This window comes from Suncus etruscus, chromosome 14, assembly GCF_024139225.1.
Source record: "Suncus etruscus isolate mSunEtr1 chromosome 14, mSunEtr1.pri.cur, whole genome shotgun sequence".
Taxonomy (NCBI): Eukaryota; Metazoa; Chordata; class Mammalia; order Eulipotyphla; family Soricidae; genus Suncus; species Suncus etruscus.
The window spans coordinates 54,148,931-54,174,982 of NC_064861.1; the positions used below are offsets into that span (position 1 = coordinate 54,148,931).

Below are 26,052 nucleotides of genomic sequence, written 5' to 3' on the forward strand. Positions count from 1 at the left end.
TAATATAAATGTTTAGGTTCTTTAAAAAAAGAATTGAATTTTATGGAATCTAGGATATTATTCATACCCAGTAAATTTACATTAGTTAATTTATCTTTTTCAATTTTTTTAAATTTAATGGAAGAACCATAATTGAAAAATATATTGATAATTGAGTTTTAGGCATATAATATTTCAAAACCAATCCCATCACCATTGTCAACTATCTCCACCATGGTGCTAATACCCTATTATCCCCTACCTTCTTCTGCCACCTTGACAAGTATATTACAAAGTTCAATAGTTGCAGCTTAGATCTCATATTTTCAGTGTTATTGCTTGTGCTTTGTATACATAGCTAAAACACTTTCTAAAATCACAAATATATCTGAAGTCCCAATTCCTTCTCCACTGTTACTTCCTTTCTCATCTTCATCCTTCCCATCTTGATTTATTTTTCTTCTCTGTCCTCGTCCCTAAGCTCTGGGGTGAAGTGATTAAGGTATCACCCTTTACTAAATTACATTTCTCGTGCAGTTATTTTATGTACCACATAATCAATGTACCACAGAGATCATTTTGTATTTGTCTTTCTTTACTGGCATCACTCAACATGATATTCAGGATATATTAAGTACTCATAAAGATAGTAAACATTCAAAATATCAAAAAAAATGGGGAGAGGAAGTAAACAGACATGTCTCAGAGAAAGACAAATGGATATGCAATTTTCACATGAAAAAGAACTCAGCATCACTTGTCATTAGAAAAATCCAGCTTAATAGGTCAATGAAATATCTCAAACCAGTGAGATTGGCACATATCAAAAATAGTAGGAACAATATATGATGGTGGGAATGTGGTGAAAAGGGAACACTTATTCATTATAGCAGGAAAGTCATCTGTTTCAGCCTTGTGGAAAATGGTTTGAAGAGTTCTCACCTAAGTTAAATAGAGTTTCTCTATGATCCAGAAATTCCACTTTGGGGTATCTATCCCAAGGCCTGACAAACATTCATTCACAAAAATGTATGCACACCATTGTTCATTGCTGCTTTAGTACAATAACTAAAATATGAAATCAATCCAGGTACACAACAACAGATGAGTGGGCTATGAAGACACACAAACACACACACACACAATGGAATACTATTCAGCTGCAAGGAATGACAAAAGCATGCAATTTGTTGGTCCCTGGGTTCTATCTGGTTATTTTTATATACCTATTCATCTAGTTATTTAATAACTATGTTAAAATAAAATCAATACTCTATGTGCTATCTAGTGATAATAACTTGACAGTAAATAAATATATCTAAGGTAATTGTGCTATGGACATTTTTCTCCAAAAGCCAATAAAAAAAAAAAAAAAAACAAGGAACGTGGGGATGGAGAAAAAAAAAAGGAACATACCTTAAGAAGTGGGAAATGTCTGGTATTTTACACTAGCAGAGCTAGTTGAGCTTATGCTTCATAAATAGTTTGAGAACAAAGGCAAGGACTCCATTTTATATATACCTGATGAAGGTTGGAGCATTTACAGACTACTGGCAGGAGAGTAAAGAAAAATGAACTCCAAATCATGTTATTTTGCAATGCAGGGTCTGAACCATCTTAAAAATATAAGAGGAAAGGAAAACTTGACCTAAGACCAGGCTGTCCTATCACATCAACTAACACTAAATGGAAATCAGAAGAGATATCGTCCTTTGAACTGTGAAAAATAAGAGCACCAACAACAGAAAACTGACTTTGACAACCATGACTGAACAGAGCCTACCTTGGGACTAATAAGGAAAACCCTACCCTAGGCTGTATTCCAGGACACATAAATAACAACAACAACAACAACAACAAGATGTCTTATTGCAGAGTCTAATTTGGACAACAGAGACTGAGCAGAACCTTTAGATCCATAATATCCTAGGCTTCAACTTAGGGACTGAAGGAAAACAGGGAGCAAGTGTTACAGAAGACTGAACACCACAACAACGATGGATAGGAACCTCTAGAACCTAGAGACTCTATCCTAGACCCTGACCTATAACCTGTGCAAATACCAAGATCGCTAGCTACAGTGGCTTGATTTTCTCACACACAACCGAGAGGAAACTTTCCTGGAATCACAGAAAAGCATTTGGAATGGGGTAATGAGTATATATGGAGCCAGGGATTGATCCCATGATGGTATGCTTCAAGGATAGAGAAACCTTGAATCTCTTAGGCCACGGGAGTTCCCTTTCTTCCCCAATGCTTACTGTGCCTATGCAAAAACAAAACAAACAAACAAAAAAGTGGGGGAACGCCAAACCCTACCACTCCAGCACCCATACTTTTTCTTCTTTTGTTTTGATTTGTTAGTTTTCGACTTTATTTTCCTTCTCTTTTTTTCTTCCACTTTTCTCATTCTTTTTCACTCTTGTGGTTATTATTTAGAGATTTATTTTTATTTTTATGTGCTGGGTCCATTTTTTCTTTTTTCTTCCATTTTTCTTTTCCTTTTTTTTTCTGTCTCTCTTCTTTTTTTTTTTTTTTTTGGTAGTTGTCATCAAATTTTTTCTCCCCTTTTTCTTATCCTTTGCTCAATCTACAACTGTAAAGTTGTAAAGTGGAGACCAGTTGCACTAGCATACTGAGGGGTAGAGGAGGGAGATATGGGGTGCATACTGGGAGAGGGGCAGAGGGAGGACAGCACTGGTGGTGAGAATGCCCTTCATTCATTGTCACTACATACCATTTTTGCAAGTCAGCCCCTGAAGAGGTTGACTGATGGAGGGATGGAGAATGAGGTCTTTCCCCTCCAGCTCGGAGCACGCGTCTGCCACCCTGTCCAGCCGACGGTTCTGAAGTGAAACGGCGGGTAAACAACTCGCAGTCAGGCTTGTGGAAATATTAGCTTTATTCGGTGGACAAGACTGAAGTCCAAAGACTCAGCATAAGTTTCAGTCAAAAGCCTCTCGCCTTCCACCAACCCTTGTTTTTATCCCCCAGAATCAGGTACCACCCAATGGTGGGATCAGATACCACCCAATGGTGGAAGCAGAATCGGGTATCACCCTAGAGTGGGGGCAGAATGCCAGGTCACACCCTAGGGTAGGGCACAATCACCAATCAGGGTAGGGTCAGTAACATAATAATCCCCTAAAATATTTACATACACAACATACCATAAATGATGCAGTGAAAGATTTGTAATGCACTTTGGTCACAATAAAAATTAAAAAAAAAAAGAATTATAAAACTTAGATAAATAAAAGCTATTTTGTGATTACAAAAAATATAAGAATATTTGGCATATGTTCGCAGGATACCAAGGTTACAAAGTGAGGCTATAACCATCTCAAGGACATTCTGAATGCTCTCCATGATTACTTTATGTTGATCAGACTCAGCTGCTCCTTGGCAGGTTCAGTTCTCTTCCGTTAGCCTGCTTGAAGCTTGTTTGAAATATGTGTTGTGATCTCTTTTCCTCAAGTAGTTGTAAGGAATGTAAAATGAGTATTGGGTATAGTTGGAATATTGCAAAAGGAGAAAGGCATAGTCTAATGATCATAAAGTTGAGAATATGATCTTTATTTGAAGCTGAATGGTTATGTATAACACAGGCAAAGGTACCTTAGAGAGGTCAAGATCAGTAAAATCTGTCCCTGCTTTGGACATTAAGATTCTTCTAGCTTCACTAAGGTACCCATCAATATATTGCTGAATTCCATTTGTTTAACTTAATTTGGGAATTAATCCCTGCCACCTGGACTTTAGGAATCTGTGGTTCTCCATGCTGGAGTAAGATTACGCTCTTTGTAGTAAAAGGAAATAGTCCTAACCTTTCTCTGTTTTCCAGGTCTTTGCCTTCATAGCAGATATATATTTAAGGTCTTGGTGATGTAGTTCAGTAGTAAAATCCTTGCCTATGTTGCATGAGACCTGAGTCTCATGGCACCATACTTACCTAGGCACCTGTGTATATATATGCAGGAACTTGTGCATGTACATGTGTGCTTTCACATACACAATAATAATAAAACAATATTTCGAAGAAAATTTTACTTAAGATTTATTATATATTCTAAGGGAACATATCCTGGACTATTCCACAAAAGGGATGAGATTTTGTCATTTTGAAGTGCAAGTGCAAACATGAATATTAGTGATAAAGTCAGACTTTTCCAAGAAAATTAAGCCTTTTCACTATTTTTCTTAGCATAGTAACCACACCTTCATGTACACCTTGCATAGTATTTTTTATGAATTGTTGTATCTTCAGGTGCAATAGAAAAGGTAAAACTTGTGGTGATTTAATTATAACTTTATTAGTATGAAGTGAAAAATTATATTGAAAATAAGTTCTCGGTCATTTTTTCTCTTCTAGTTCTTATTAGTTCACTCTTTGACATCTATATTTCTAGTGCTAAAAATGTGATGTCAGAAGTTATTAAAAGATATTGACATTGAATTCAAATTGATATCTCCAAATTTTATTAAGTTATTCAGTTAAAGAATATTAATCAATCTATGAAGTAGCAGGAGACTATATAGAGTTTTTTAAATAAGCTATTCATTCTGGGAAAGAAAAAAATATAAAAATTGGAAAAGATTTTAAAAAATTTATATTTTATTTTCTGGAAAAGAAAGTGGGCATAATGAATGAAGGAATGTAAAGGAAGAAACTGGAATAAAATAATTTTCAGAATAATATTTTAAGTACATTATTAGAAATCCATATAGATTTGGTGTCCCAAACTAAATAGAAAAATTGAACAAATTTATTATATATTATTTTATCATTTTCTTCAAATGATGAGGAAAATTGTAAAAATTAGCCAAGTGTAAGAAAACAAAGTAAATGACAATAGCTCCCTTCTGAAACATCTATAATGGATCAAATATTTTTATTATAAAATATTTGTCTGTATACTTAATTATCTTCTATAAGTTCTGAAAGACCCTAAACTGAATTAGTATCAGATAAGTTTTGAGTGATTTTGAGTATGTAAAAATTGCCAGGATATGTAGAAATTTTTACATAGCCCACATCATAGATCCATATGACAGCTCTGACTTTTTCATTTTCATCTATTTCTGTTGTACATTGTTTTCAAAAATATTTATTCCATACATTCAGCACTAACAGCACTGTCATGTGTCAAGCATCTCTCAGCTTCAAAAGTTATACTACCTTTTTACATTATTACTTCCACTGTCCTTTATTTTCAGAATTTTTCTGAAATTAGTTATCTTGACTTTCTCTACTGTTCTTCACATTTAATTCTCTGAAAAATATTACAAACTCAGAACTAACTCTTGCTAAATGTTACTTCCTTCTATACATTCTTCTTTGTTTTGTTTTAGAAAGACACAAAGATAAACTACTTCACTTTATATTCTTGGGCTTCTATAGCCTTAAGTAATTCCAAGTAGGCAGCATTTGAGTTTGCTTAAGCAACTCATGAAAATAACATGCTATTGGAAACAACTTTCTCAGTAATTTTGTAAAAAATTGATTAGCAAATTAATCTTTAATTTAATGAATTAAGGTTGGCACTTTGTAACCTGCATAAAATTGTTTTCAAATGATTTCTGGAGCTATTAAGGCAAAATAAGTAAGCAAATAAAATGTTTCTCTTGCTAGTATTGTAGAAATTCAGTACCTTAGAAAATCAGTTTTCCTTTTTTAAATACAATGTGATTCAGATGATAGCTAAAGTATACTGATCCTCTGGGATTTTCATGTACAATATCAATCTCTATCTCCTGGTACATAATAAGTCTAAATATGCCCCTCAGCATTTCTGATTTTATGAATTATCTATATCCTTGAAAATGTCTGTACTTTTGGGTTTGTGCATCTGTCTACAATCATGTTAATCCAAATTTCATAATTCAAGCTAAAATTTTTAGCATTTTTCTTCTTTTCTGATTTCTCTAAAGAAAAATTTGTCCAAATTTGGAATTCTGACAATATAGCAGTATAAAATAATTGGTTCCTTCTCAGCCATGCTTCTTTCATCTGAAGGCATAACATATCTATTCTGACATTTTCATTTACCCCAATGTATTTTTACTGACCGTTTTTCCCGATTTTTTGTAACACTATGATTTGCCAAGTTATTTATAATAGAGTTGTTTCTGATATTAAATATTCAAACACCCACCACCAGTATCATTTCCTTTCACCAGTGTCCCCAAACTCCCATCCATCACTCTAGCCTGCCTCCATGCTGGCACAAACAAATTTATTGCCTGTTATAGCACAAAGGCAAATGAAATTATTAAAACTTAGATCAGCACAGGTCAATTTGAAATGATTGTTATATCACACCATGGTGTTTCTAAAGTCAGTGTCTAAGGATTTACTGGGATGTGATCAATGTTTAGTTGAGCTTTCTGTGTTACTGTTTCAGTTCACTGAGGCTAGTAGATTAAGTGATAATGTTCTCATCATATTTTCTATATTACTACTGGATTGACAATACTAAAAGATTCTGAAGAGTGCACATGGCCACTTTAGTGGCTTGGAAATGGATAATGTTGAAGAGCTGGGTCTTTTTTTGTAGGATGGTGTAGGGTGTAGTGATCTGCCATTGATCATTCAGTAAGGGGAAATCTGTCATCCTCTTAACTTTCTGAGAATGCAACAGTGGTATCAGCCAGGACTAACGTTCCTGGGAAGTATCAGCAGCCATAACTTCCTTTGGGAGTTTGGTGGAGGAATGGGCAGTTTTTAGTTAGTTAGTTAGTTAGTTAGTTAGTTCTATAGATATTTTTTCAGGAAGATAGAAAAGGCAGTGGGTGAGTTTGCTGGGTTTTGGGTGGTGAATTGAGTGAAGAGGGCCTTGGCTTACACCCATTACACAAGAAAACACTTAGAATTTTCAGCTCTGTGATTTGATCTCACCTGCGAGGATTTTAGCATTCAAACAAACAATTTGTTTGATTTCGGTTTCGGAGTTAGGCCATTTCTGTTGGAGGGGGTAGCATTCTGCTATTGTAGTTCATGCAGAATGGGGAGTTTGCATCCTTTCTTTTCTAAAAAGTTCTCAGATGTATCAGCAGGATCAGATTGCCTGGGCAGTATTGGCAGTCATTTTTTGTTTTGGAAGCTTGTTGGAGGAACTCAGTGTTTTTCTATTAAGAAGATGGTGGCAGTGGGTCTCACTATAAATTCCAGGTCCTTGCCAGCCTCTTTTTCTTCTTGCCTCATCTCACAACCTAACTTTTTCCTTCTATTTTCTCACTGAGATTATAGTTAGTTTTTCTTCCTTGTCCTTTTCATCTTTCTACCCCTCATCTTCTTTTGCAAGCAGTTGTGCTTTGGCTAGCAAATAAAAAACTGGGATTCATATTCTGATCTGGCAGCATAGCTTGGAATAATCATCACACTATGTCAGCACTTCCTTACTTGGCACAGCTCAATATAACCAGAACCTTCTCTGAAGAACACCTACATACCATTTTGTTGATGTGTGGTATCATAATACTAAACATTTATATAGATATTATTCTCAGCCAGGTGTTTTTAGAAACTGTCTACTATTATACTTACTTTTCACACACAACTTTAAGAATAACGTATTTTTATTAGTACAACTTTATAAATGAGTGAACAGATACATGTAAAGAGTTGTGAAGACGCTATAGTCTTCTGATTACTTGGAAGTAGATCTTCAATTTCAAGTACTTTATACTGCCAACTTCATGCTCTTCACCACTGAGCTGGACTATCAGACTGTTTTCGGACAAGTTGATTTATAAAAATCTTGCTATTCTAGGCCAGAAAGATAGCATAAAGATAGAGTGTTTCCCTTGCATGCAGAAGGATAGTGGTTCGAATCCCAGCATCCTATATGGTCCCCCAAGTCTGCCAGGAACAATTTCTGAGCATAGAGCCAGGAGTAACCCCTGAGCACTGCCGGGTGTGACCCAAAACAAAAACAAAAAAAGTCTTGCTATTCTACTGACATTTTCTGAGCTATATAAATCCATTATGTGAAAGATGATATTAGTTACAGTAACTTATTTAGTGCATATGCCAAAGACCATGATAGCCAAACAAATGTTTATTCATTTTTTTGTTCCCCAGATTTACAGTATAAGAAAGGAGATAGGCATCCCTAGCATCTAATATGTTTAATATCTCATTAGGCTTCGGGATTGGGTTCCTATGTAAGCAGACTATCAATAATTTTTATTGCCAATTATTCATGTTAACTATTAGAATTTGTCGAGTTATTTTTGGTAAAAGAAAAAAGTTTGAACCTTTCAACCTTGAAAGAAAATGTCTTATAAGTAAATTTGGTGAATTTTCTTGAGGTCCAATATATTTTATAAAACTCAGCTGCCTTATCTATGGTCTGGAAGAATGACATCCAGCAGAGAGGAACTCTTTCAAGCCACTTTTCACTGAATTGCAAAAAAAAAAAAAACAAAAAACAAAAAACAAAAACTCTAGATTTATGTATAAAAGTACCATAATCTTAAACTTTTATTTCTCACTAAGTATTATTCCATTACTTGAAAAATGTGTACTCAAACTTTGTAGCTGGATTGTATGTCTTTTGGACATGCCCTAATCTTCTTTTTTTTACAGTTTCTTATTTTTGGTACATCAAGAATATCAAGTATATTGTTAAATCTCTTTGATCCAACCTTGGATTTGACTTTACCAAAGTGATTCTGACTTGTTTGAGGTAAAAACATTGAATGTGGAAAGTAAAATTTGAATGCTCTCTGTACTCATTTGCTCAAGATAATGCTATTAGTTTAAGTCCTTTCAGTAAAATAAGAAAAAGAAAATGTTGTATGTGATAAAGAAAGAATTAAATTGTGTGTGAGAGAGAAAAAGAGAGAGAATGAGAATATGAATGTGTGTTTGTTTGATTTACTGTATCTTTTTCTCTATCCATATAGCCTTCTTTTTTCACTCTCATTTTTCTACAGCTAGATGGTTTGATATTGTCTCCCACAGATCACTGAACCCTGTGGAATATTTGCAATGGCTACATCAGGTGAGAGTCATCTTCTTTTGTTTATTATTTTATCTTTATTTTAAATCACACACTTTTATTCTTATATGTACTGTTTATTTTTTCATGCTGACCATGATGAATAACAAATTTTAGAGACACTGGATTCTGTTATCCTCCTCTAAAAAGTAGATAATTGGTCAATTAATCTGTTCATTTGACAAAAATCAAATCCCAAGTTTTGTGCTGGTAATAACTAAAAATGTTAAGTCCTGTTTTTCTAATCTTTAATTGATATTTTTTGCTGGAAAATTTTCCAATTGTTTCCAAATTATTCAGCTTGTTTTCCATGGTTTGATTCTTTCTCTTGTTGCTATCATATTTTAAGGATTCCTGCACCCCATAACTTATTTTTTAAATTAGGTTTTCCCACAATCCTAGAAAAAACTATTTTATCTTTTCCATTTAATTATGATTTTTTCACACAGAAAAATCCGTTCTGATTTTATATAAAACAAACTTAATTACTTGCAATCTTGGTTCCCCTCAAATAAAAAGTCCAAAATAGTGCAAGAAAATCAAAAGGAAAATAAAAATATAGATTCCTTTGCTAGAATGCTAAAACCATGAATGGTTCTCTCAAGAGAAAACAAAATTTGAATAAAGTAGTTGGTGCTTAAAATTATGATGTCCTGGGGCCAGAACATTAGCACAGTTCATAGAGCATTTGACTTGTACGTGACAGACAAGGTTTGATCTCCTGCATATTATATGATTCCCTGAGCCTGTTAGGAGTGAAATTTGAGTGAAGAGCCAGGAGTAACTCCTGAGCTCAGAAGGATATGGCCTCAAAACCAAAAATAAAAAAATATGTCCTAACTGGTTTTGGTTGACAGCATATAGCAATACAGACCAATACATCTCTCTATAGCTCAATAGCTCAGAGAGACATAAGAGAAAGATGAGATGTTTGATCATCAGACTCATTGCTCATTTTATTTTGTCTGACATAGATGCACACCTTCAACTTCCCAAAATGTATACAAAATTTTGTTATCTGAAAAATTATCAAAAAACATCTTAACTCTTGTCACTCCATTCTGATACATAAAATAAAGATAAAATGTCTATAAGTTTTTGGGGTTGAGAGATAGTACAATGACTAGGCACTGCCATGCATGTGACCAATCTGGATTCAATCCCCATCACCCTAACCATCACCAGGAATGATTTTTTGAGCAAAGAATGAGCCAGAAGTAAACCCTGAATTCAGTTATATGTGGCCCCCAAACAAAACACAAAGAAACAAGAAACAAAAATTCAAGAACTTTTTTCCTAGCCCAAACATTCTAGGAGAAAGTTGTGCATACTTATTGCCTAGTACAGTGGTCTGCAACCACTAGTCCATAGACCATTGTCAGTCTGATGATATCAAAGATCAAACACCACTAATCAAGAAGGAACAATAATACAATAGTTCTTGCCTTGTAAACAAGCTAACTGGTTCAATCTCTGGTACCTCATATGGTTTCACAAGCCTGCTAAGGGAGATCCTTGAACACAGAGCTAGGAGTAAGCACCTAAGCACCACCAACTGTGACCCAAAATAACAATAAAACTATAACACTAGTTTCCTTCTAGGTTAATGACTCTCAGTATCAGCGTCACTGGTCAAGAGGTATAAAAATGTTGAAGACCATTGCATTGGGAAATCGTAGTACACAACAAGTGAGTGTACCTCTATCAGTCTCCAACTAGTACCTCACAGTGTTTGGTATAAAATTTAACTCTCATTTTTAGTTATATCCAATTCTCATTTCAACTCTCTTTCATGTTACTTCCTCTTCTTAGTATAAATGATACAAAACCTCTCTCAACAAATAAGTTAATGTAAGATTTGAGCAGACTACAGTAGATCTTTCCTAATTTTATTTGGATATAAATTAATTCCCATTACTTCATGGAGGCTGAATGGAGGAAGTTATTCCAGAGAGTACCTATGCTTCTGTTTTTAATTTAAATTTTATTTATTACTTTAGCATGGTGTTGTACCAAACACTGGAACAAGCACATTAAATAATACACAGGGCCTGTCTTCCTGTAATTCAAACTAGTGGGACTTATGATAAATACTGTTCTATTGACACAAAGTATGATATAATGGAACAGTGATGTGAGAATAATTCTAGTAATTATGAAAAGAATCAGTGGGCAATATCATTCAACCTGCCTTTAGAAGGAAATATAGGATTTATGCCAGGTGGAAAGGAGTAGGGAATGCCTTTACAAACTAATATTGACATTAGTACCACTCAGACTTCCTTTTAGGAAAAAGTCATTCTTTTTTCCATCTTCTTGGAGTGCTGGTTATTGAAATTCTCCAGTTGAGTCTTTTGTGATTAGGCTTCAATTATAGGAAGAAAACTTGCCTAGGATTATATATATGCCATGTCCTCAGAGGCAGATGATCTTCACTAGCAAGTCAATCTGGCTTTATAAAGCCCCAGGTCCTTTGTCCTGATTCAGAAAATGTTGAATAGTATTGATTAAAGCTTCTATTTCATCAGCTTCAGAGTTTAATATATCCCAGTACCCAATTCTATTTCTCTTACTCCCTTTTCTTCCCTCAGAGACCACGTATTTGTGAACCTCTGACAGCCCAAATAAAGATTCTTGAAAATTTTTGCCTACCATACAAAGAGGTAATATTATTTTGAAAAGTACCAAGGAGATCAGAAATCAATGAAGCAAGTTTAGTGCACAAATTTGGTGGAATTGATGAAAGACTAAAAATGCAGTTAAAGAAGAAGAGTAGTTCTTATGGCCTGTCTAAGAAATTCAGAATTGATCTTGAAGACACTAGGAGATCATTTTAAATTGTTTGTTTGTAGTACATGACAGGAAAAGAGAAAGCAGCAAAATGACCAACTTTTGGTAGGAAAATTTTGATTGATATTAACTGTTTCCTTTTTCATCAGTGAGATTTTCTGTACTGTATTCTGACTTTAATTGTTGAATTTACTTTTAAAGGTTATTATTAAAATACGTTTAAAATTTAAGGAAATGATTTCTGATGTCAGTTTTTAAAACTATCAGAGATAAGAACAATGAAAGAAAATTTAAATTCCTCCTAAAAAAATATTTCTCTGGAGAAGTTTGAGAAAGACACAGAAAATAATATATGAAAAGACTTTCAAAACTTAGTAAAATTATTCTCACCTATCAAGTCTCATGTAAAATTTCATTGAAGGCTGCTTTATTTGGATTAAATAAAAAAATGTTTGTCTTCTTAGGTATTCTACCAGAAGCTTGTTGGGTGAGAGAACTTGTAGTATATTGCAATCTTCATTTACATTATTTTTCATATTTCCTTCTCTTCTTCCTATCTTTATTTTTTGTACAAATTTAGTTTTATTGTAACAAAACTACTTGTACACATTTTAAGGTTTAAAATTGAGTATCTATCCTTTATAGTGGAACAAAAAGAAAATTTAAAAATAAACAGAAACAAAACTACAGTAGAGAATGTCAATTCCAAATAAGTTTTTAAGGTTCTGCTGATTTTCCCATCAAGTAGCAGGGCTACTTACTTTTCACCATTAGGAGAAAATTTTACTTTAAGTGCCATCTTAAACTGCAAGATGTCCATTAAATACATCAATTAAACATGCCAAAGAAGAAGCCATGTTGTAAAAATGTCCACCTAATCCACCCAGATATCTCAAACTTACACTTTTGCTGTCGTTCTATAGCCCCTTTTATTTTTTAAAGTTTTTTTATTTTTATTAAACTCGAGGAATTGACAAATACATGTTGGTAAATGCTAACTGTCCATATTCATGTAGAGACATAGTGTGATCTCTGAGTCCAGTATACAAAGAAGGAAGGGAAAAGGCTAGAATTCTCTGAGCTACTATAAAAGGTCCTAGCAACCCCAGGTAATGGAGCAGCAGAGCTAAGGGAGCAGAAAGGTTTTCTTTCTTTTCCAAAGAGCACTGTGCTGTTGATTCCTTAGTTTTTGCAGAGACAAGAAGGGATAAAATTAATTTGGAACAGAAAGCAGTAGAGATCTTTTTCCCCTACTCAAGGTATTTCCCCAAATTATGTTGAGAACCAAAGTGTAAAGGAGAAAAGTGACCTCAAAAACAGGGAGACTAAGCACAGAGGAGCAGGGAGAGGAGAAGAAAATAAAAAGACTGCAACTTTCCCCCAGGGAGTGGAGGACCTATTTTTATTTTGTGTTATAAGGTGCTGCCACAGAGAGCCTTAGAGAAGGGGTCCCAACATTTGCATTCAAGTGTCAATTCTTTCATTTTCTGTTATGGTATCATATGATATAGAGTGATTATCTTGTCATGATTGCAATTGTTACATTTTACTAAACACATCTGTGTTTTCTCTCTTGATTTGAGGAGGAAACACTTAGCGCTCTACATTTCCATTTTCTCAATAAGAAAGTAGGAGCACCAATTTTTCTCTGTATAAATCAGAAGATCCTAGGTGTGAGACTTTGATGGTATTTTACAAACTGTAAAACATCATAGGGCTGGGAATCAGAACAATAAAGTCCTGGACAATCCAAGTAACTCATTTCACATTGTGTTGGATGACTGAGTTTTAAAGCTTCAAGCTCTTATTATACTATTCAACACATTGAAGACATAAAGTGGAAAGTGGGGAGAAAGGAGGGGACTTCTGCCTCTTGAAAAAGGACCTGCTGGCCCATTAAAATGCATCTAGCAGAGGACATAAAACCAATGAGAAGGAGCAATTTACTTTTACAGCTGGGGCAGGAGTCATGCAACTATTTTTACTAACTACAGCTGTTCCCAAGTCTATCGGAGTGCTTAAAATATTTATGATTGTGGTGTTGGTGTGAGACACTGTCTGTCGCAAGCAGAAAAACTAACCTGTGTTAGAATGTGTCTGTTGTCATTTTCTTGTCTGATAAGTAAAGAAATGAAAATACAGAGGGCTGAGCAAAATTCTAATATAACGCATCAAGAAAAGAAAAAATGAGGAAGACTTGGCTTCATGCCAGGACTAAGAGTGTTGCCAACTTGGCACTTTTCCTACCTAGAGTTGGGATTACCCTGTAGTATATTAAAGTATCAGCTTTTTAATTTACCATATTATTTTCCAGATGTTTTTGGTAGAAAGGGACTTCTCGGCAAACACTTGAGTGCTTGTCAGAGAATTACACATTTAATATTACACTACTCATTATTTTAATTAATGACAGGATGAAGTTGCTTGAAGACAATTCTTAGTCACACAAAAAAGGATGTGAATATTTTATGAGGGCAGGAAATTATCTTTAACATTGATGAATTGGAATGCTCAGAAATTATAATAGGAGGAAAACTGCTAAAAAATGAACTGGTTGTAATGCCACTTAATATAATACAGCAATTCTGATAGAAAATTGATATTCTGACACCATGAGATAATAGGCAAAATAACATATCTGAAATTGACGTGTGTCATCCATAAAAGTCACATAAAATAGTTAAGTAGAATTTGAAAATTTATAAACAGTGATGGATATAGGAGACTTGAATCCTATTAAGTCTCCAAGATTATAGCAGTTTTTTTGTCCCCCAAATCACAATACAGACCAGGCAAAGAGCCTGGGTTGAGATGTATATGGGATGCATTTACTGTACCTCCATTTTCTATACAGTCAGTGTAAAGAATACAGCCTATGGTAAGAATTGGGAGGCCTTATCTTTTCTTTTCTTTTCTTTTTTTTTTGATTATTTTAATATATATGAGATTATAGCATTTTTGTAGCAATACTATGATTATCATTTATTGCACATTTTCCTAGGTGTCAGCTATTTTGTTACTTTATTCAGAAGTTACAATTTAAAGTGCTAATTTGTTCATATGACAGAAAGCAAATCTTAGATATTTTAATGATTTTTTTTCAAGTTCTTTGACTTAAAATAAATGGCCAGGTCATTCTACAGTCTAAGTTTTAATTACGTTTTAATTATCAAAGACTCTTAGGGGAAAAATAAAGTTTAAAACATTTTTTTCAGGGGCTGAAATAGTAATACAGTGAATAGGACATTTACCTTGCATGTGGTCAACCCAATTTGGATCTCAGGCTTCTTATGAGGTTCCCTGAGCACCACCAGGAGTAGTAATTCCTTAGTGCATATCCCTGAGCACCGCCAAGTATGACCCAAAAAATCCAAAAAGAAAAATTTATTTTTCCCAAATTGTAAATGAATTGGCTACTGTAGGGTCCTGTTCAGTTCAAAATACTTGTGATTTCTTTTTAAATATCTATCTATCAGTTTCTTTTAAGTTACAGATACTAGGTGTATGATCACTCTTTCCAATACAGTTATTCAATATATCCACTTCAATCCCTTAGATTCAACTATGTTATATGAAACTCTTATACCAAAAAAATCTGGAAAATAATATAGTAGCATTTCTAGATATTACACTGATATTCTGGGCTCATAAAAATGAAGCATATGTAACCAGAAACATGAATGGCTCTTTGTAGAGCAATGTAGTTGTAGAAGGTAATAATTTTCTGCTATATCTCTTCTGATTTTTCCACACAAAGAACTCTTTGCTATTGTTGCTTTTTTAATTTAACAGAACATTTAGTTTTATCAATTTCCCATCAATACACAAAACATGTCATGATGATCATAGTGGCCATTTCCAGTGGTTGGCATGAGGTTATTTTATTAAAGACTCCCATATTTCCATTGGATAATTTTTCCTTATGAAAATTAAATTGTGTCCTTCCTAGGGAATCACTTCTATTTACCACTCTGAAGGCTGATCTTAAGTTGTTGAATATCTGGATCTGCTCCTATCAACCCCATCTTCAATTTTGTAACCTGTTCTATATACTTCTTATAAACTCTGCTTTTAGCCATTTTCTCAAGAACATTAAACTATAGTTTAGTGAAAGTTCTTTTGTTTTGTGGGAGGTCTATATCCAGAAATGCTGAGGGAGACTCCATACTTTGTGTTTAAGATCACTCCTGGCAAGCTCAGGGAATCATAGGGGTACTGAGGATCAGTAACATGAAAAGTAAGTACCCTACTCATTGTACTATCATCCTGGTCCTGCTTATATATTTTAGAGATACACCATTACTACACACCAATTACTGAAATGTCAACATTCATCAACCCACAGTCTACTGGACCTACTCCATCTTTTCAGTTCCTTTTCCTACCTCGGTAACCTCAGTTCTGCTTTCAGAGTCTATGAGTTCATTGTCTCTGGATTTTTTTCCTTGCTTTCTTTTTTATAAACATATAGTGTCATGTACCATTTGTTTTTTTTTAATCCCTTTTACTTATTTTCTTAGCATGACTTCCCTCTTCCAGTTCCATCCTGCTATAGAAAAAGTCATAATTTTACCATTTCTTAAAAGTAATGTAGAATTTATTTTAATGAGTATAAAAGTCATAGGCAGAAGAGAAGACTTGAAGGGCTAGAACAAATCATGCAGGAACTCCAGGTTTGATCTAAATTCTACTCAGCCCCTAGTACCGATGGGTAAAGCATCAAAGCAAACAAAGAAATAAACCTATCATTTGTTTTGATTTTGAAAAAGCTGCAGGTTATAATTAAATGTCAAAATCAATGTGACTTTTTCCTTGATCTTTTAAGAGTGAATTCTTCCTACAATGTCTTCTGGCATACCCTTTCACTGTCAGGGACTCTAATACTTATACCCCAGGATCTGCTCAGTATTCTGACATTATTAGTTTACACTGAGACGCAAATCTATGTTTTCTTCCCATTGTCACAGTTATAGTCTCAACTAGTGTTTAACTTCTCCTTATATTCTTGACTCTTACCAACAGACACACCAAACTTTAATATAAAGATGGCACTAACTCCCAGGACAATTCTTTCTCTCAATGTCAATGGACTAAATGCACCAGTTAAGAGACACAGAGTGGCTAAATGGATCAAAAAACTCAATCCAACCTTCTGCTGCCTACAAGAAACGCACCTGAATAGTCAGAACAAACATAGACTCAAAATAAAAGGCTGGAGGAAAATCATCCAAGCAAACAACACCCAAAAAAAAGCAGGAGTGGCCATATTAATATCAGATGATGCAAACTTTATACTTAGGAAAGTAGTAAGGGACAAAGATGGACATTTTGTATTAATCAAGGGATATGTACAGCAGGAAGAAATCACCCTCCTAAACATATATGCACCGAATGAGGGGCCAGCAAAATATTTAATACAACTGTTGACAAATCTGAAAAATAATATCAATAACAACACAATAATTGTGGGAGACCTCAACACGGCATTGTCAACACTAGACAGGTCAACCAGACTGAAACCCAACAAGAATATATACTAGACCTGAGGAGAGAAATGGAAGTAAGAGGCCTAGTAGATATATACAGGACACTCCACCCCCAGAGGCCTGGATACACATTTTTCTCTAATGTACATGGGACATTCTCTAGGATAGACTACATGTTAGCACACAAAAGATATCTCCATAATATCAGGAGGATAGAAATTTTGCAGGCTGCCTTTGCTGACCACAAAGCCCTGAAATTATATATAAACTACAAAGGGACACAGAAGAAAAAAATTTTAACACCTGGAAGTTAAATAGCCTCATACTGAATAATCAGTGGGTCCGAGATGAAATCAAAGAGGAAATCAAAACCTTCCTGAAAACAAATGACAATGGAGAAACAAATTATCAGAACCTATGGGACACAGCAAAAGCAGTACTGAGAGGAAAATTTATAGCTTTGCAAGCACACATCAGGAAAGAAGAAGGGGCATACCTGAATAGCTTAATGACGCAGCTCATAGAATTAGAAAGTGCTCAACAAAAGGATCTAAAAATAGGGAGGCAGAAGGAAATAACAAAGCTGAGAGCAGAAATCAATGAAGTGGAAACCAGAAAAACCATCCAAAAGATCAACGAAAGCAGAAGTTGGTTCTTTGAAAAAATAAACAAGATTGATAGACCACTGGCAAAACTAACAAAGAAAGAAAGAGAGAGAAACTTGATAACTCGTATTAGGAATGAAAAAGGAGAGATTACTACTGATATGGTAGAGATTCAAAGGGTAATCAGAAACTACTTTGAGAAACTCTATGCCACTAAAAATGAAAACCTGGCAGAAATGGATAAATTTTTGGAATCTTATAATCTTCCACGATTGAATGAAGAGGATGTAGCATATCTAAACACACCCATTACTATTGAGGAAATTAAGAAAGTAATCAAATGTCTGCCCAAAAACAAAAGCCCAGGCCCAGATGGATTTACTAATGAATTCTTTCAAACCTTTCAAGAGGAACTACTACCAATCCTGGCAAGACTCTTTCATGAAATTGAAAAAACAGGAAAACTTCCAAATAGCTTTTATGAAGCCAACATACCTTGATACCTAAACCAGACAGAGATGCTACGAAAAAAGAAAATTACAGACCAATATCGCTGATGAATGCAGATGCAAAGATCTTCAACAAAATCCTGGCAAATAGGATTCAATGCCTCATTAAGAAGATCATCCACTACGATCAAGTAGGTTTCATTCCAGGAATGCAAGGCTGGTTTTAACATTCGTAAATCTATCAACATAATACACAACATCAACAGCAAGAAAAATAAAAATCACATGATCATATCACTCGACGCAGAGAAAGCATTTGACAAGGTCCAACACCCATTCTTGATCAAAACTCTCAGCAAGATGGGAATGGAGGGAACCTTTCTCAATCTAGTTAAGGCCATCTACCACAAGCCAGAGGCAATTATTGTCCTCAATGGAGAAAAAACTGAAAGCCTTTCCTCTAAATTCTGGCACAAGTCATGGCTGTCCTCTCTCACCACTCCTATTCAACATAGCACTGGAAGTACTCGCTATAGCGATTAGGCAAGAAAAGGATATCAAGGGAATCCAGATAGGAAAGGAAGAAGTCAAGCTCTCACTGTTTGCAGATGACATGATACTCTACTTAGAAAACCCCAAAGACTCTATCAAAAAGCTTCTAGAAACAATAGACTCATATAGCAAGGTGGCAGGCTACAAAATTAACACACAAAAATCAATGGCCTTCCTATACACCAATACTAATAAGGAAGAAATGGACATTAAGAAAACAACTCCATTCACTATAGTGTCACACAAACTCAAATATCTTGGAATCAACTTGACTAAAAATGTGAAGGACCTATACAAGGAAAACTATAAAACTCTGCTCCAAGAAATAAGAGAGGACACGCGGAAATGGAAGCATATACCCTGCTCATGGATTGGCAGGATTAACATCATTAAAATGGCAATACTCCCCAAAGCACTGTACAGATTTAATGCGATCCCCCTAAAGATACCCATGACATTCTTCAAAGAAGTGGACCAGGCACTTTTGAAATTTATTTGGAACAATAAACACCCTCGACTAGCTAAAGCAATCATTGGGAAAAGAATATGGGAGGAATTACTTTCCCCCAACTTTAAACTTTACTACAAAGCAATAGTTATCAAAACAGCATGGTATTGGAATAAAGACAGGCCCTCAGATCAGTGGAATAAGCTTGATACTCAGAGAATGTTCCCCAGACATACAATCATCTAATTTTGATAAAGGAGCAAAAAATCCTAAATGGAACAAAGAAAGCCTCTTCAACAAGTGGTGTTGGCAAAACTGGGTAGCCACTTGCAAAAATTGAACTTAGACCCCCAGCTAACATCATGTACGAAGGTAAAATCCAAATGGATTAAAGACCTCGATATCAGCCCCAAAACCATAAGATATATAGAACAATACGTTGGTAAAACACTCCAGGACATTGAGGCTAAAGGCATCTTCAAGGAAGAAACTGCACTCTCCAAGCAAGTGAAAGCAGAAATTAACAGATGGGAATATATTAAGCCGAGAAGCTTCTGCACCTCACAGGAAATAGTGCCCAAGTTACAAGAGCCACCCACTGAGTGGGAGAAACTATTCACCCAATACCCATCAGATAAGGGGCTAATCTCCAAAATATATAAGGCACTGACAGAAAAAAACATCTAATCCCATCAAAAAATGGGGAGAAGAAATGAACAGACACTTTGACAAAGAAGAAATACAGATGGCCAAAAGACACATGAAAAAGTGCTCCACATCACTAATCATCAGGGAGATGCAAATCAAAACAACGATGAGATACCACCTCACACCCCAGAGAATGGCACACATCACAAAGAATGAGAATAAACAGTGTTGGCGGGGATGTGGGAGAAAGGAACTCTTATCCACTGCTGGTGGGAATGCCGTCTAGTTCAACCTTTATGGAAAGCGATATGGAGATTCCTCCAAAAACTGGAAATCGAGCTCCCATACGATCCAGCTATACCACTCCTAGGAATATACCCTAGGAACACAAAAATACAATACAAAAACCCCCTCATTACACCTATATTCATTGCAGCTCTATTTACCATAGCAAGACTCTGGAAACAACCAAGATGCCCTTCAACAGACGAATGGCTAAAGAAACTGTGGTACATATACACAATGGAATATTATGCAGCTGTCAGGAGAGATGAAGTCATGAAATTTTCCTATACATGGATGTACACAGAATCTATTATGCTGAGTGAAATAAGTCAGAGAGAGAGAGAGAAAAACGCAGAATGGTCTCACACATTTATGGGTTTTAAGAAAAATGAAAGACATTCTTGCAATAATAACTTTCAGACACAAAAGAGAAAAGAGCTGGAAGTTCCAGCTCACCTCAGGAAGCTCATCACAAAGAGTGATGAGTTTAGTTGGATAAATAACTACATTTTGAACTGTCCTAATAATGAGAATGTATGAGGGAAATTGAGAACCTGTTTAGAGTACAGGCGGGGGTCGGGTGGGGAGGAGGGAGACTTGGGACATTGGTGATGGGAATATTGCACTGGTGATGGAAAAAAAAAAAGAATAATAAATACATTGATGGTAAAACTAGAGAAGTGTGCAAAAAGTCATCAAATCCAAGGTTCTGCACTACACAAAAAAAAAAAAATAAGATGAATAAATTCTTGTAATCTAATCATGATTTAGTTAGGATTGCTTGTTATATTTTTGAAAGTTGATAAAATAGTAAATATGAAATATTACTCTTATCAAATACAAAAAAGAAAGAAGGAAGAAAGAAGTGCTCGATAATGATGCATTTTGCATTATCTGAGGTTATCAAGACAACATGTTGCAACCTTAAACATACATAATCTTTTGGGACTATGGAGCCACGCCAGGATGTTGCTGTTCTTATGACTACTTTGTACTCAGAAATCACTCTGGCTGTGCCTGAAAGACCGTATGTGGTGCTGAGATTGCTAAAGACAATGCTCTAATTCTTCCTAAGAAGCCCTATTGTTTCATTTAGGATCTATATTTTAGAGAACGTCTGACTATTCAGAGAGCTCATATTTTATTTTATAGATCAGAATTACCTTTAGATTTTGTTCTGACAATTGTTAGAAAATGAGAATTATCAAAATCCAGGTCTGATTTCTTTTTTATACTGTCTCCTCTAAAATTTGGATCTGGACCATAAGAAGAAACCAGATGGCATGCTTCCTCTGTTTGTACAGGTCTCTAAATGGTCTGGTATCTTGGCTATATTTTTCACATTCAGAGTAACTTCAGGCAAGATCTTTTCCAAGTACAGAAAATTTCCCTTTTCAATTTCCAATAACATGTCCTTTACTTCCACTTGACCCCACCTACATCTTTATCAAATACTTTAAGAATTTCTTCAATAACACCTTCTTCAAGACCCAAGAATTTCACCTAAAACTCTTCTTAAATTCCATTTTCAGTACTAAAGACGCACTCACATTTTAAGCTTTAGCAAAAGCATTGCTTCACTTCCATTATTTTCCTGAATTAGCTTGATAAAATAATAAATTATCTTAAAATTGGTTGTTTGTAACGTGTTATGCCAGTGTTTTGGTTTGAAAGAGTAAAGCCTATGTAGAGAAGAGCAGAATATGGAAATACCCTAAATTGATACATTCTTCTGATTTGTAGACTTACCAGCTTTAGTACTAAGGGAACTCAGAATAACTACTTCCAATATTTTGTTTGTGTATGCAGAAAGAAGAGAGCTCTACCTCACACTCGTTTTTAAGATTTATTATGTTCAAAATACATATTTACTTACATGCTTTCTAGTATTTGATAATATGATAATCATCTTATATGTCTGTGGGTAAATCTTAATATGCTTGTTAAACTCAAACATCCTCCCAGATAAGTCCAGTTCCAATGTTGCTTTCTTAGTTAACGGACTCTAAATAATAAGAGCAATTGAAAACCAACTCTCTTGACTACATTGAATATTAAGTATAGAATACTTTTAATACTTTATATAGAATACTCTGTTCTCTAGTATACATTGAACTATATCACTAGACTTTAAATGATAATCCTGATATTACCATTTAATTGGTTTTTTTAAGAGCAGATGAAAGGGCTGGGGTACACTTAGTGGAGTTAAGAGTCAGTTCCTAACAATGAGCACAAAATTAGCCTCTGGTAGTATTCAGGGAACCATATGTTTGTTCCATGGAACAAACCAGCTTTGGCAAAAGTAGCTGCATACTACTTTGATCACTGTATCTTATTGCTAAAAACTAGTGGTAATTTTTTAGTACTGAATGAATCTAAGATTTTTTTTAGAACCCAAATTATTTAATTGAGGAAAGTAATAAGATGAAGATTATGCAGTTATGAAAAGAAGCATAATCATTCCCTATATTTCCCTTAAAAAAAACAAATACTTGAAATAAAGAGATAGAAGGGGACTTGCCTTGAATACAGCCAACTTGTTTTCAATCTATGTCATCACATATGGTTCATTACCCAAATATGACCAGGAGTAATTCCTCAATGTGGAACCAAGAGAAAATTCTAAAACAGGCTGAGTATGGCACAAAAACCAAAAGAAAGAAAATAAGCAGACTGTCTACAAAAAGAAAAATAATTAGTTGGTGTCAAATTTGGCACATTAAAAAAATTGGCACATTACATGAGAAATGTTTACATATCTAAACACAATAGTTTTCTTAGTTATCAAAACAATTAAGACAATTCCTTGCAAATTTTTTTCTGAGCTCTTAGTTTCTTTTTTTAAATAATTTTTATTGTAACCAATGTGAATTACAAATATTTCACAGTTATATTTAAGGTACATAGTGACAGTAAATTAGGGCCATTCCCACCACCAGTGTTGTCCTCCCTCCACCGCTGTTCCCACCCTTCTTGTCCACTGGACTGCTATTGTAAAAGGTCCCCTTTGTGTATAAGTTGTAGATTGGGTTATCTTGATTCTGTGTGGTTGACTTTAGATTTTTTTTGGGGGGGGGGCACACCCAGTGATGCTCAGGGGTTACTTCTGAATCTACTCTCAGAAATCACTCCTGACTTGGAGGGCCCTATGGGATGCCAGGGGATTGAACCACTCCGTCTTAGGTCTGCTGAATGCAAGGCAAATGCCCTACCGCTGCGTCACCGCTACAGCCCTGACTTTAGATTTGGTGTTTAGATCTGTTCATTTTTTATTTTCTCTCAATGTACATGCGACTATTTGCTCCAGGTATCATTACTTTTTCCTCAATTTATGAGGCAGAACAAGATGATTCAAGTTTTGTGGTTCTGTTGTTAAATAAACGAAAGAAAAAGAAAAAGAAAGAAAGAAAGAAAGAAAGAAAGAAAGAAAGAAAGAAGAAGAAAAAGAAAGAAAGAAGAAAGAAAGAAAGAAGAGAGAAGAGAGAGAGAGAGAGAGAAGAAAAAGAAAGAAAGAGAAGAAAGAAAAGAAAGAAAGAAAAGAAAGAAAGAAAGAAGAAAGAAAGAAAGAAGAAAGAAAAAGAAGAGAAAGAAAGAAAGAAAGAAAAGAAGAGAAAGAAAGAAAGAAGAAAAGAAAGAAAGAAAGAGAAGAGAAAGAAAAAAAAGAAAGAAAAGAAAGAAGAAAGAAAAAAGAGAGAAGGAGAGAAGAAAAAAAGAAAGAAGAAAGAAAGAAGAAAGAAAGAAAGAGAAGAAGAAAGAAGAAGAAAGAAAGAAAGAAAGAAAGAAAGAAAAGAAGAAAGAAAGAAAGAAAGAAAGAAAAGAAAGAAAGAGAAAAAGAAAGAAGAAAAGAAAGAAAGAGAAAAAGAGGAAAGAAAGAAAAGAAAGAAAAAAAAGAAGAGAAAGAAAGAAGAAAAAGAAAGAAAAAAGAGAGAAAGAAAGAAAGAAGGAGAGAAAGAAGAAGAAAGAGAAAGAAAGAAAGGAAAAAGAAAGAAAAGAAAGAAAAGAAAGAAAAGAAAGAAAGAAAGAAGAGAGAAAGAAAGAGAAAGAAAGAAAGGGGAGAGAAAAAGAAAGAAAAAGAAAGAAGAAGAAAGAAAGAAAGAAAAGAAAGAGAAAAAAGAAAGAAAGAAAGAAAGAAAGAAAAAGAAGAAAGAAAGAAAGAAAAAAAAGAAAAAGAAAGAGAAAAAGAAAGAAAGAAAGAAAGAAAGAAAAAGAAAGAAGAAAGAGAAAGAAAGAAAAAGAAAGAAAAAGAAAGAAAGAAAGAACAAAGCTGGGAGGAGCCCATCTAAAAGTTATAAATTTAAAAGAGAAAAGAAAAACAAGCAACGACAAAAACAGCAATAACTAAAAACAAACAAACAAAAAACAATAATATCAAGAGAAAAAAAGGAAGGGGGACTGGTGTGGCAAGGTTTGGGTTTTTTTTGTTGTTGTTTTGGTTTGGCTTGTGTGGTTTTTTTTTTTGTTTTGTTTTGTTTTTTTGCATAGTCACAGTAAGTTTCTTATTTACTATCTTACTAAATGAACAACCTTAGAGGTAAAGATTCTTCAAAGTGCTTCTGACACCTTGACACAAACATTCATTGTACAGTCTCATAATTTATGTTTCATTCTTGGTGACATTATTATATTTATCTGAAATATAAGCTTGTACAGCTTTGTAAAACAGAGAAAGTCTCAACGGGAATAATTAATAGAAAAATGATTCCACTAGAACATTTTTTTCTTTCAGTTGAAGATAGGATTTTCAGATTAATAATTCTCTCTGAACAAAAATATTTTCTAATTAATCATAGTTTTTTCTTATATTTTAACCATAGAAAACTAAGATACAGTGATTATGTTGTCTGAATTTCAGAGTTGGTTTTAATTATATGCTCAACTGCTGTGAATGACAATATAAGTCCCATATAATGTAATGCTGAAAATTATTTTCCATCCTGATGAAATATTGCATATTTTAATGCACTTGATGCTTTACATTTGTTAACTGTCACAGTTCTCCATTTTCTGCAGGTGCCTCTGTTGTTTGTTGCACAATAAGTATGGAGATTTTTTTGTCACTTTCTTGATTAAAATAATGGAAAACATACACTGAAAGGAATATTCCAGTACAATTCACTCATTAGCATAGCTCCTTTTTTTATGACCGTCGTTCTTCCAGTAGCTTCACAAAGCATATTAGCCTGTGTGTTCTCAGAGGTGATTTACAAAACTCATTAAAGTTATGGAAATTATTTTAGAAACTATCTAAATTGAATTTAGGAGTTGTGATAAATCCGATGCATGATTTCAAACAGTACACATATCATACAAAATAAAGCTCTTCAAAACCGAAAAATGAGGCTGGATTTTCTAAGAAAGACAACATTTCAAATGATTTTCATGAGATTTTTCTAAATTTGGCTTTAGAAATTATACTCATCCTATTTGAAAAAAGGAGTACGGAAAAGCATATGAGGTTTCTAGTTAGTGGATCCATTCAACCATTCATTGCCCCTGGAATACTAAGTACTTCAGATGAAAGCGTATTCTTGTTTGCATCCTTTAATGACTATTAGTCCAAGAACAAAAACAGTTACTATCTAAGTGGTTCACTAAATCCTATTTACATCTCTGCCTTTTCTATTGTGGTGTACATTGCTACTTCTCTTGTGACAACAATCAGACTGAGCCCCAAATTCCTCAACATTGAGATCCCCAGGCCATTGAGTTGTTCCAACAACCATTCCTATGCTAAAAGATGCTTTTTGCATTTCTCAGTCTTACTTGGCCAACTTTTAGTAATATTAACTCTCAATTCATCAT

The 26,052-nt window shown here is 34.4% G+C and overlaps 1 non-coding gene across 1 annotated transcript; it reads right to left on the minus strand.

The window, feature by feature from the left end:
- Nucleotides 1–14,536: 14,536 nt before the first annotated feature.
- On the minus strand, nt 14,537–14,669 carry LOC126028775 (small nucleolar RNA SNORA51). Its single transcript, XR_007502489.1, has one exon. It is a non-coding gene; the product is annotated as a small nucleolar RNA SNORA51 (small nucleolar RNA).
- Between the last annotated feature and the right edge of the window lie 11,383 nt (nt 14,670–26,052).